Source organism: Pteronotus mesoamericanus, unplaced genomic scaffold, assembly GCF_021234165.1.
Source record: "Pteronotus mesoamericanus isolate MK-2021 breed Mesoamerican mustached bat unplaced genomic scaffold, CSHL_Meso_final contig_52, whole genome shotgun sequence".
Classification (NCBI taxonomy): domain Eukaryota; kingdom Metazoa; phylum Chordata; class Mammalia; order Chiroptera; family Mormoopidae; genus Pteronotus; species Pteronotus mesoamericanus.
The window spans coordinates 17,719,172-17,731,654 of NW_026555189.1; the positions used below are offsets into that span (position 1 = coordinate 17,719,172).

General features: G+C 35.2%; 1 pseudogene; it reads left to right on the plus strand.

The window, feature by feature from the left end:
- Positions 1–335: 335 nt before the first annotated feature.
- The window catches only part of LOC129075144 (AP-3 complex subunit beta-2-like), a 153,002-nt pseudogene continuing 140,854 nt past the window's right edge, over positions 336–12,483 (plus strand).

Below are 12,483 nucleotides of genomic sequence, written 5' to 3' on the forward strand. Positions count from 1 at the left end.
TTACATCTACTGTATCTGCGTGGTGGAAATCTGCTCCAAATGCTACCACGCAATTCTTTCCAACACGATGTTTGTCGGGGTCATACTGGAGCTTGAAATTGGCCATCGCAGGATTATTTACACCCCAGGAACCAACAAATGCTACAGACTAAGGCCCCTCTCCAAACTGCACTGCAAGCCATTTTATGTGACTTGCAAAGCGTTTATGTGACAGACATTCTGGTATGTGCTGAACTCATATTAAACCCTTTCATTGTCAACAAGCCTATTGAAGTAGCTGCTAGTATTACCTCCTTCTACAGATGAGGAGCCCAGGGCAAGGTGTTTAACCTTCGATGCCTGTGGGCCACACGCTACAGGAGGTGGTACCGGGACCTGAACACGGGCCAACCTCGCCTCACCGGCTGCTCGTGCACACATCACTCTCTTTCATGCACGGCAGTTGTCGATTATACCTGCCTGGGAAGGTGAAGTGAAGAGCAGCCAGGGCTATGTTATTGTAGGCAGTCTACGTGAATGGCATTCTCTAGATCTGTGCAGAGCACAGTCTGGCAGGTTACAGGTTGCAATCTGTGTTTCTGCATCTGAAAAATGTGGACGGCCATCAACTCCATTTTTGTCTAAGGGAGGCTGAAATCAGAGAATGCGTGTAAGGCATTTAGCATTGTGTCTGATACATAGCAAGTCCCTTAATCTCAGTTATTGTTTTTATACTATTCTGTTATATGCACTTTGGAGATGATCGTTTACCATAATGATAGCAAGTTTACGGAAGCAATGATTTTCTTGGAAATGAAGCAGAGCAAGAATAAAAATGCTAAAGAAGGGTTAGAAATATAGGAGAAATAAAGGAGGGTAAGAAATATAGGACAGTAAAGGAAAGGAAGGTTAGGAAAGAGATAATGATGGGGAAATAATGAGTATGGAGAACGTGAAAAAAGAAAGGCTACAAATGAAGCAAAGAGAAAAATGAAGCAGCAGCATAGGGCACTGTATTAAATGTCTGAATAATCTCAATGCTGATAATGTTATTATGAATAAATTTCAAGATTACTTACAACCAGGGCAGATAACTCATTCTTCCTGTAGCACCCACTATTATAACTCTTTCCTGATACTCCTATAATGCATTTATAAGTGGTTGCCAAGACAGGCTGAGATTTTTTGAAAGCAAGAACTTTATGTCTGATCAAATTTTTATCACTTAGCAGTTTCTGCAACATAGAACTCAATAAAAGTTGAAGTTAAATATTAAAATTTGAAACATTTAAATCAATATGCCATATGTCTTGTGAATTTTCCATAACATGAATACATTTTAAAAAATCATATATTCTCATTATCCCTGAAATCCATTTTGCGATGATTTAGAAGTTGATGACTATTCCATAAAATATGCTGAAAATAATATCCATTTTATGGCACATAATTCAAAATTAATTTTTATTGTAAGTCTTTGCCCTAAGTAATGATCTTACAAAACTGAAAAGGAGGGCTGGCAGGAATACTTGCTGTGCTTCTAAGTTGGTGGTTGCCTGCAGATCAATTCTACTCAAATTAATTTAGGTCCTTTGGCACATTTTTACTAAACATCACACTATTAAAAATGTAAAATATGCCAAGCCAGCTATTGAGAGGAAAGTATTCCAGTATGAGCTGCACTTAAGCTTTTATTGGTACATAATTATGAAATATATGATAAATGTAAAACATCAATATAAACACAATTATTGCATAACAACCACAGTAGAATAAAATAAGATTTCTCATAAGTCCAGAGGAGAATTTATGATTATTAATTATTGAGATATATGTCAAGGAAATATCCTTGTCATTGTGCTCCCGGGTTCTGCTTGAGACTTCTATCTGTCACAGTTGGTGGAGGGACATGTCTGCAATGGGCCAGGAGTATAGACCAGGATTTGATCAGTAGGATTTTCTTGGGTACTGTTGTATGACTTCTATCCATATCTTAACAACTAACATTCTGAATCAAGAACTTATCTTCATTATAATTAAAATTTAAAAGCATAGTTATTTAAATCATTTAAGATATGTAAGACTCTGTGCTAGATTCAAGAGAGCAAAATGATGCATTCGATTAGTTATTCATTCATTCAACAATAAAAAATAGTGAATGCATCTAACACATCCCTGGTAGTATGTAAGGTTCTGGGATTGTAACAGTAGTAAACACAGGCCCCTTTCTTTTCAGAGCTAAGTCAAACAAGACCCTTCTACCAACGGAAGGCCTCATGGCTCAGGGGAAAGAAAACATCCAATAGAATTAGGCAGACATGCTTTTTATCCTTAAATTCATCTACCTATTAAAGATGTAATATAAATCAGGTGAACCTAACAGAATTGGCTCCTCACCTTTAAAAATGGTGTAATGCCTAACTCATAGGATGGTTGTGAGAATCAAATCGGATACACTGAGAACCTAGCGCAATGTTTGACACATTATAGACATGGAGTCAATGTCAGTATTGATCATATTCTCATCATTAGTTCCATAGCATATATGCCAGTGTTATTATAAGTCCATTTTGTATCAATATATGGCATGGTATTTCTTAATCTTTATATTATATATTATTTATTCTCTATAAAGATATTTCTTTCAAATATCTTTTAAAGATTTTATTTCTTTTTAGAGAGAGGGGAAGGGAGGGAGAAAGAAAGGGAGAGAAACATCAATGTGTAGTTGCCTCTTACATGCCCCACACCGGGGACCTGGCCTGCAACCCAGGCATGTGGCCTGACTGGGAATCAAACTGGTGACTGTTCACAATCCGGCACTCAATCCACTGAGCCACACCAGCCAGGGCTCTTTCAAATATTAATATATTATTTTCACTACCTGCTTGTAGCTTGATTTAGGAATTTTCTTAATTATGTAAAGATTCAGAGAAATCAAATATCCTCTGAGTATATAATTGTTATTACACTAAATGGAAAACTTCATTTCAACAAAGACAGTATACTATTCTATAATTGTTTAAATGCCAAGAAATATAGATTATTGGCTCATTCAGTAACTTGTGAAGAGATACTATTTGGGTGTAAGTGGGGTGACTATTAGGGAAACAAAAAGTATTTTAATTTGGAGATGCCATAAATTTAACCAAGTATTAAGAACCTATGTTTTCCTATTTTGGGAAGTTAAATTGCTATAGAGAAGGGAGGACAGAGAAATACTGAATTATATGTATGTGTATCTTCTATGTATTATGCATGATGCTAAGCACCCACAAATTAGATATATCAGGACAGGGAAGAGTAAGATACATGGTATTGCCCTTAATTTGCCACGAGCAGATGAAGAAGATGAGGAACTAGGCAGCTGAGCGTGAGTTTTTAAAAATCCCCATGACATTTGTTCCAGGTCACTTGATGAGTTAACAGAGCCTTTTAAACCCAACTCTATGAGTCTGGCATCTTTTCTTTGTAAAGATCACTGCTTTGAAACCAGGCACCAAGTTTTAGGTAGGACAAGGCTAAAGAAATAAGTCTAGCATTGCTAAATTATTTCTGAAGTTTTAATAATCATAGATACACCTCCCATTCCAACCATGTAAGAATAAATTAAATTCCCAAATTTATATCTGAAATGTATTTTTGGTATAATTGGTAAAATATAATTGGTAGTGGGCTAGATTATTACCTATTTTTATATAACTTGTGATGTTTTATTTTTAGCTATTTATTTTCAGAAGTGAATTATAGATAAGCATCTATTCAACTTCTGAGACTTGCGTTTCTCCCTATGGTTGGCAGCATGTGTATCTGGTTTCCCATGTTATGATAACCGATGTAAAGTGCAGAAGGCCAATTTGAGCCTTTTTAAAAAAAATGAGTCAGACTTAAATGGGCCAATACTTTAATTGGAGAGGAGGAGAGCTTTGGATGCTATGCTTGGTGTTGCTCAATGTTTCTGGATGACTAAGTACAGCGCAGCAAAGCTTTTCTATTAAAGCCATCCTCAGAAATCTCCTGTCAGACACAATTCCTCTCCCTCCAATTCTAATTGTTAATTCATGTGTAAATGCTAATCCACCTCAAGAAGTGGCAATGAATGTTATCCGATCTAGTTTGCAGGATGTGGTGAACTAAAGCTCTGTAGTATATTCAATGATCGATGGTGGTTTTCTCTGTTATTAGTGCACCCCCCACCTCTATTACCAGAAAAGAGCAACAGCTCAGACTGGACCGTAGGGCACATTGGCTTCTCCTAATTTATGCTGATACCTTTCTGTCAGGACTATTTCCTTTGGTTTATTACCTGCAGCAAACAGATTAGTAAACCCCATTAGCTTGAGTCTAACAACTACAATCAAATTATCTTGGACCAGAGAAACAACCACACAAGAGAGCATTTGCCACTGATGGAACCTGAGTGTCCCACTAAAAAGAAAACCCCAGTTGCGATGGCTTAAGGATGGTGGACCAAGAATGTAAAAAAAAAAATGACTTTCAGAAGTACACATTATCTCATAAAAACCAAGCAAATCTTCATTGTAGGAAGTCAATGTGATTTTAGCGTATTTGGAAGAGAGTCCAAGCCTGTTAGATAGAAGCTTGGCTTTCCACGTGGTGGTTCGGGGAAGGTTGCAGAGTTAATGCAGTGATGTTTAAGACCTGATGTAAATTTGTACATAGCCTGGAGTACTGAGGAGTCAGCCAAACTCCTCTATAATGGTCTTTTTAAAATGCAAAAGTAATCCTACTCCTTTCTTTCATAGTCATGCTCTGAAAGTCAATGTTCGACTTACCAGATAAATAAAAAAAATTTCCCCCACTTCAGCTTGTATTACTAAGAATTCATAATCTCCTTAAACATTATACATTTTCTAATGGGATACTTCCAAAAGTCTATTGCAAAGTAAGTTTTTAAGCCAAATCTGTACCGCAAGGAAGATACATTCATTTATATTTCAAGAAACAGTGTTTTAGTTACATTGTTGTATGAAAACTTCTCACAGAAGTGAGGTTTATATAAAAAAAAATCAAGGCTTCCAGATAAATGGTAAGCTATTAATAATTTTAGATCTACTGTTTAATTACATGCCTCTAGCTTGAGAGTTACACTCTTATTGTATAATGCTATTTTAGGGATAAAATTTTCAACCTCTGATAACGTTAGTTGTTTATGTGGAACAAAGCCCTTTAGAATTGAGCTCAATTATTTGTCCTTTGGGCTTTAGAGATAAAATTAAATCTTTCCAAAATGTCATTTTTTTTCTCAAATAAATGTCTGTAAGAGTTTTTACATTCAAATTGGCAAACTCACTTTGCATTCAGATTTAATGGGGATATGTTCATTCCTCCTGCAAACATTATCCCTGAGATAACAATTCAAAGTGATGGCGCCTCTTATCTTAAGAAATATTACTTGATGAGTCAATAGATGTCAATCTGGGTGAAATTTAGATACAAGTTCAAAGGCAGGATTGATCTGTTGTTAATCCTGTATGTTAACAATTGTTGGAAAGAGGGGTGGTAAAAATGTCTGGTATTCAATACTTTTCTATTTTACCATCAGGTTATCTAGATAAGGTACAAAATGGCATACTAATTCTGAAAATTCTGCTAAATTTGCCTCACCTAAATCCTGAGATTTCAAGAACACAAACATAGAAAACTCAACAATAAACAGTTTCTATCTAAAAATACTCAACACAGGACTAAATCAAAATGTGTATCTTGCTTTGTGTTGAAAAACATTACCGACTATTCCAACTGCCATTTTTCCCCATTCAGAGCATCACAGAAATAATAGTCAATAGATATACATTGCCATACAAGTGGAGATCATTTTTAAAAGTTGTGTCCAAATCACCTAGGTTGCTTGCTCAAATGCAGTATTACAGACCAAACCTAAACCAACAGATTGAGTACCTTCAGAGAAAAGAGGTGAGAAATCTACATTTCAATCACCTCTGCAGGTGACTTGTATACACATTCAAGATTGAGGTCCACTGAGATAGATATTTGAAAAAGAAAATATAGATTTTGCTATAACTACTTACTTCACTTATTGGAGGCCCTTCCTACTCTCTCTGGCCATTATGAGAAAGGGAGAGTTATACATTATTCATGCCCCAACCAACCACATGTGGTTGTGGGAGTTCATTTGTTTCCACTCATTCTTGTTTTCTGACAATTGTAGTCAAGGTTTCACATTTTTCTAAACCCTGCTTTAGCTGTATCACACCAATTTTGATGTAGAGTGCTTTTCTTGTGATTAAATTCTAAATATTGCTCAATGCTTCTGGCTTCTCGATATGTAACTCAAAATGCAGTTGCAAGCAGAAACCATTTTCAAATAGTGGTTAGAAATAACTGAAATAATGCTACTGCTATTGCACTTCAAGTATATTAGAGTTTAAATAAGGTTTTTGCTGTTGTCTGTAGTCTCAAAGACTAATTCACCCAAAATTTTATGGAACTATGAAACGAAAATTAAAAAAACAAACAAGTACTTGTAAAAAATTTCTTATACTACACTAAGATTTTAAATCTGATGCCAGCTTACATTGGTAATGATTGTCTCTATTAGATAAAACCATACCACATTGCAGCTTTAAGAACATTCAAATGCTGATTCTAGCCATTTTAATATATATATTTTCTTTAGATAGCTGCATGGGGCTATATTAACCAAAAAAAAGGCTAAAGAAATTCCCTTTATAAATTCTCTTCCCATGACCTTGACTTGCTAAGCAACCATAACAGTTCACAAAATTAAGTCAACAACAATTATAGGTTCGTGGACTTAACCTTGCTAAGTATTCTTAAAAATTTGAAAACAGCTAGTAAGTGACAGGGGAAGGCATTTTTGAGCAGAAAACTTGTTCTCCTAGTACTGGACATATCCTGCTCTCAGCGTGGACCCTCAAGGGAAGAGCACCGAACTAGGTGAAAAACTGCCCAGACTGCTGAGCTACTAATAATGAAATACAGCAGCCCCGCCCACCTTTGTCCACAGGGGTTACCTTCCAAGACCACCAGTGGATGTCTGAAACCACAGATAGTACCCAACCCTATGCACACTATGTTCTTGCTTATACATACATATCTATTATAAAGTTTATAAGTAAAGCACAGTAAGAGATTAACAATAACACTAATAATTAAGTAGAACAAGTAGACCAATATACTGTAGTATTTGTCATGTGAATGTGCTGTCTCTCAAAAGTTTAAATTTTGAAAATTGCCACCAGTAAATGTAATGCTTTTTCCACTTTAACTATGTGCTTGCCATCCTCTGTGGCTATAACTTTCTCAGTTTGAGGTACAACAGAAAAACTAGTACACATCTCTTTTCCCTTCTTCACAATTTCATGGGTAGAATATTTGTTCCTACTGTAGCTCTTAGCAAACTTGGCATACAATTTATTTTCTTAGGATGAGAACTTTCAACTTTTCACATACAGGAAGCACTTTATGACCTCTCTTTGGAACATCGAAACTGCCAGCATAACTACTCTTGTGCTTTGGGACCATTATTAAGTAAAATAAGGGCAACTTGAGCACAAGCCCTGTGATATTGTGATAGTCAACCTCCTAACAATACCAAGTGACTATGAGGTGAGGACCGTCTGCAGTGTGGAGACACTTGACAGGGTGTTGATTCACATCACTGGTGGGATGGAACAGGATGGCTCAAGATCTCATCACGCCACTCGGAATGGTGCACACTTTAAAATACAAGTATATGAATTATTTATCTCTAGAATTTTCCACTTCATATTTTCGGACTGTAGTTGATTGTGAGGTAACTGAAACCACAGAAAGCAACAACATGGCCAAGGAGTGTTACTGTAACCATTTAAATATATTTCTTCTAGTTAATAAATTTATAATCTTTTAAATTAGTTATACCTCAAATTCCTAATCCACAAATGTCAAATAAAAGCATCAGGACATTTTTGATGGTATTAATCAAGAGACTAAACTGTTTCTATACATCAAACTATATAATTTTTATACTCCGAATTCAAGAAAGAAAAATACCAATTGTTCATTGGTCATACATAAAATACACAAAATTGTATGAACAGAAGAATTGATAATAAACCCATCAGAACTGATTAATATCAACTTCTCATTAGAACGCAAGGTTCTGAAGGCAAATAAATTGGACATAGCCCTGCATTATTGAAAGTCAGCCACTGGTAGCGACGACGTAGTCATCAATTGTGCTGTTAAAGATCGAGAACTCACACACACAAAAAGCCTGCCACTTCTGAAGTCCTATAATTCCCTGAATTCCTCTTTCATTTCCCTAACCCTATATGAGATTATCAGTTTGATGTTTTGGAGAGATTATTCCTTTAGTTCAACATCTCTTTGATTTGAAAGCAACAGGAATTCATTTATATTTTATTTGAAATGTTGAATGGTGGTCTCTTCTCTGATAATACCCAAACTACAATAACTATGCAGGTGCTTGTATTTTAAGGGCACAAATTATACTTGGCTTATCTAGAATGGTAAATGGAGTATATGTTTGTGAAAGCAGTCATTAAATAGGGAAATCTAATTAGGACAAGCTCTTAACACCCACACACACGCGTACACACACACAAGGCCCTGTTGTCAGAAGGCATAGTTCTTCCTCCAATTAAACCAAATATTAAAGCCCAATGATTAAAGAGAAAAGTGAGACAAAAAGAATATCATTTAGTATGCTCTAGAGTTAAAGGTATAAATATCATCTTTAAAACTTGCTTGTAGTCAAAAGCACTAGAAAAAGAAAAGAAAAAAAGAGCCCAGAGTTATGTTTTCCTTGACAATTATTTGTTTCTTTTTAATATCTACACTTCAATTTTCTGCTGGGAATTCTTTTTGGGGGGAGTTATATTTTCCAATAGAACATCTAAAGGCCAGTATCTTCTGTTAAAAGTCCCACACATTGAAACAGGAGGCACACCAATCCATATTTCAACCTTTGTTCATCATACTGAGTATTTGATATTTACTCTGGGACATTGTAACATGAGGAACATGTGTATGGTTTGTGGTAAGAACAGTGATTATCTGTGGATAGTGATGTGCAAGAGATTAGATGGGAAACTTAAAACTTCCATTGGAAGGAGTCTCTGTTTTTTCATAAATTATTTATATGTAACTACTAATAGACTTACATGCATCATAATCAGGCAGCTACATTATGACTATCTAGGACCTCATACTATTTATGGCTATTTGTATAGAATCTAGGGACAAAGATGAGGATCTTTCAAGGTCTAATCTTAAACTATTCTGGAAACATTTACAAAGACTACTATATCTAACTTTGGAGGGCTATGATAGCATATACTAGCATCTGTATAGATTATATTTTAATGCAGGTTCCTTTATCAATAACTTGATAAGAAAACAATCTTAAGCTTCTCTTCAGTTATATCTACTGTCACTAAAAAGTAAAATAAAAAGTAAAACAATAAAACTTCAAAATAAAGAAATAAAAAGAATTACATTTATTGGAGACAAAAACAAACTTCTAAGTATGTTCTGAATCTGTCTTCACAACAACCTGGCCAGGGTGGGTGTGGGGAGAGGGATGTATAATCTATCGGGAGGGAGAAGCAGTCAATAAAAAGTCCTTTAGAAAGCCTAGATGATGGTCCTAATAGGCAAACATTTTACATCAGCTATTTTAAATGTAGTCAGAGAAGTAAAGAGGAATATAAGAATACGATATTGCCAAACTGAGATGAAAAACATAGAGGAAGAAATTATAAAAAATGATCAAGTGCAAATTCTGCAGTTGAAATGTATAATAATTGTAATATTCTAATGAAAAGAAATCACTAGAGGAAATTTCCACAGGCAGAAAATAGTGAACTTCAGATAGATCAATTAAGATTATCCAGTCTGAGAATCAGAAAGAAAATACTTTAAGGCAAGTGGAAATATAGAGGAAATATATTAGAATTTATGGGATAAAGCTAAGCTATATACATACAGAAATATGCAGCTAAGAATACTTATATTAAAAAGAAGATTTTTGAGTTAATAACCTGGTCTTCTACCTTAAAAATACTAGAAGAGCAAACTAAAACCAAAGGAATAAGAAGAAATTATAAGTATTAGATCAGAAATAAATTAAATCGAGTCTAGGGGAACAATAGAGAAATTCAGGATTTCAATGATGGTTTCTAAATAAATAAATAAATAAATAAATAATTGACAAATCATTAGTGAGACTGAACAAGAAGAGAGAGAAAATTCTCTTCTCTAAAATTAAAAATAAAGGGCATTATTAACGACCATACATAACTTATATCAGAGCATATAATATAGCATATAAATTATAAATATATAATGAGAATATTATAAATAAATGTATATCAATAAATTAAATAACCTAGATGGAGAGGACAAATTTTTACAAAGACACTTAACTGCCAAAACAATTCAATAAGAAAATGAAAATCTGAATAGACTATTACCATGTAGAAAACTTAAATTGGTAATCAAAAAACTTCCCACACATATACACAAAAAGCCAAAGACAAGATAGTTTCCTGGTGAAATCTGCTAAATATATAAAAGAATTAACAAAATTGCCCAAAATCAACAATGGGGAAGTAATATGAACAGACATTTCTTCAAAGAAGATATACAAATGGCCAAGAATCACTGAAAAGATATCCAACATCATTAGTCATTAGGTCAATGCAAAGCAAAACCCAGTGTGACACCATGTTCTACCTACTATATATCTATACTCAAAAACACAAAGAGAAAAAAAAGTTGGCGAAGAGGAGGAGAATCTGGAATCCTCATGCATGACTGATCAGAATGGAAAATGGTGCAGCTGGTTTTGAAAACAACTTGAGAGTTCCTCAGTGTTCAGATGACATATTGTAGAGCTGTGCACTTGAGACATGTATAATTTTGTTAACCAGTGCCACCTAATAAATTCAGTAACAGTGAAAAACATGTTAAACATAGAGTTACCATATGATCTGGGAATCCTTTACCTAAGTATACACGCATACCAGAGAGTACACACATAAAAACAGATAAAAGGGACAGATCTTTGATGGGATGCAGGACATATGACAATGCTCTGTATACATGTGATTATTTAATGGAGGGATTAAAATAAATGCTCTTTATCAAGCAGATTGTCAAAGAAGTGCAAGAGAACTAAATTCATAAACTGTCACAAACTGAAGCCCCTGTGATTATTTAATTGAATCACAACTGTATCTAAAAAGTACATTGCATTCTAACAAATTAATTGGAAGAGGGAGAAAGATTAGCCTCTTAAGAGGCACAGTACTTTTTTTCTCCATTACATTTTTGGCCACATTAAGATCAGACAAAAAAGAGAAAGCCACAGGACAAAGATTTTACAATGTGCATCATCCGCATACTAACCATATATCTGTGAACTACTATATCAGGATGGTTATTTATGTCAATTCATTTAGCTTTAATATTGACCAAAATGGCCTGAACATTCCCCTTCAACTTGATAACCTTAGGCAGGTTTCTTCCCCATTATATCCTCCGATCTCCCTTTTCGTAGACCATTAAACTTTAGAGAATTGTTCTTGCCACTGTAAGTTCTTTCTCTGCCCCTGTGAGATGTAAATCTTCTTGCAACCCAGGAAAAGTCTTTCTCAAGGACATGGGAGCCATCCCTCTGAAATGTAACCATGAGGACATATAGCATCCCTATCTCCCAGCTCTGTGGAAGGGCAGCAGACTGACTTCAATAAGCATCAGTTAGCAAATATACACGCCTATCACTTTCGCCAGCCTTCTCCCTCACGCTCTGGAGAACTTTTCCATGAGTTCACCCCAGTGCTTAAAAATTTCCCCCGATTTCTGTTTTAGCAAAGTTGAGTTCATTCTCCCTCCTCAGGTGCAACAGTCTACGACAAAGTCTTCCCTGCCGTCTTGAATGAGTGACTGTTGCAACTCTCTTGAACAATATGAACACAGGTCTCCAGAAATAAAATAGAAACCAAGAGGTAATAAAGCGAGACCAGAAAGGGTGCATCAGCATGCAAAATATTTTCTGGAAGCAATAAATAAAATGAATACAAATTTGCTAAAAAACTGATCAGCACTAACCAATTTATAATCCAAGGCACACAAAAACAGGGAGGGCTTTAGAAAGAATAGAATGGACTGGCCAACAGGCCCATGAAAACGTTCACAGCCAAAGTAGAAATGATTGGAAGCAAGATCAGGCAGAAATGAAGTTGTAGCTGGAATGCAGTTTTTAGGGACCACCATAGGACAGAAAGGTCAATAATCTTAGGCCTAGACATTAAGTGTTAAGATTTTCATACGGGTGCACACCATGAGGAATGAAATTAGGAAGTTTGAGTAGCCTCATTAATTTTGACTTGCTGCTATGGGTATTAAAAGAAATAGAACAATGAGAAAAAGGACCTGGAATTTTATGTAGCATATTTCCTTGCATTCATACATGAGTACTGCATATTTCTC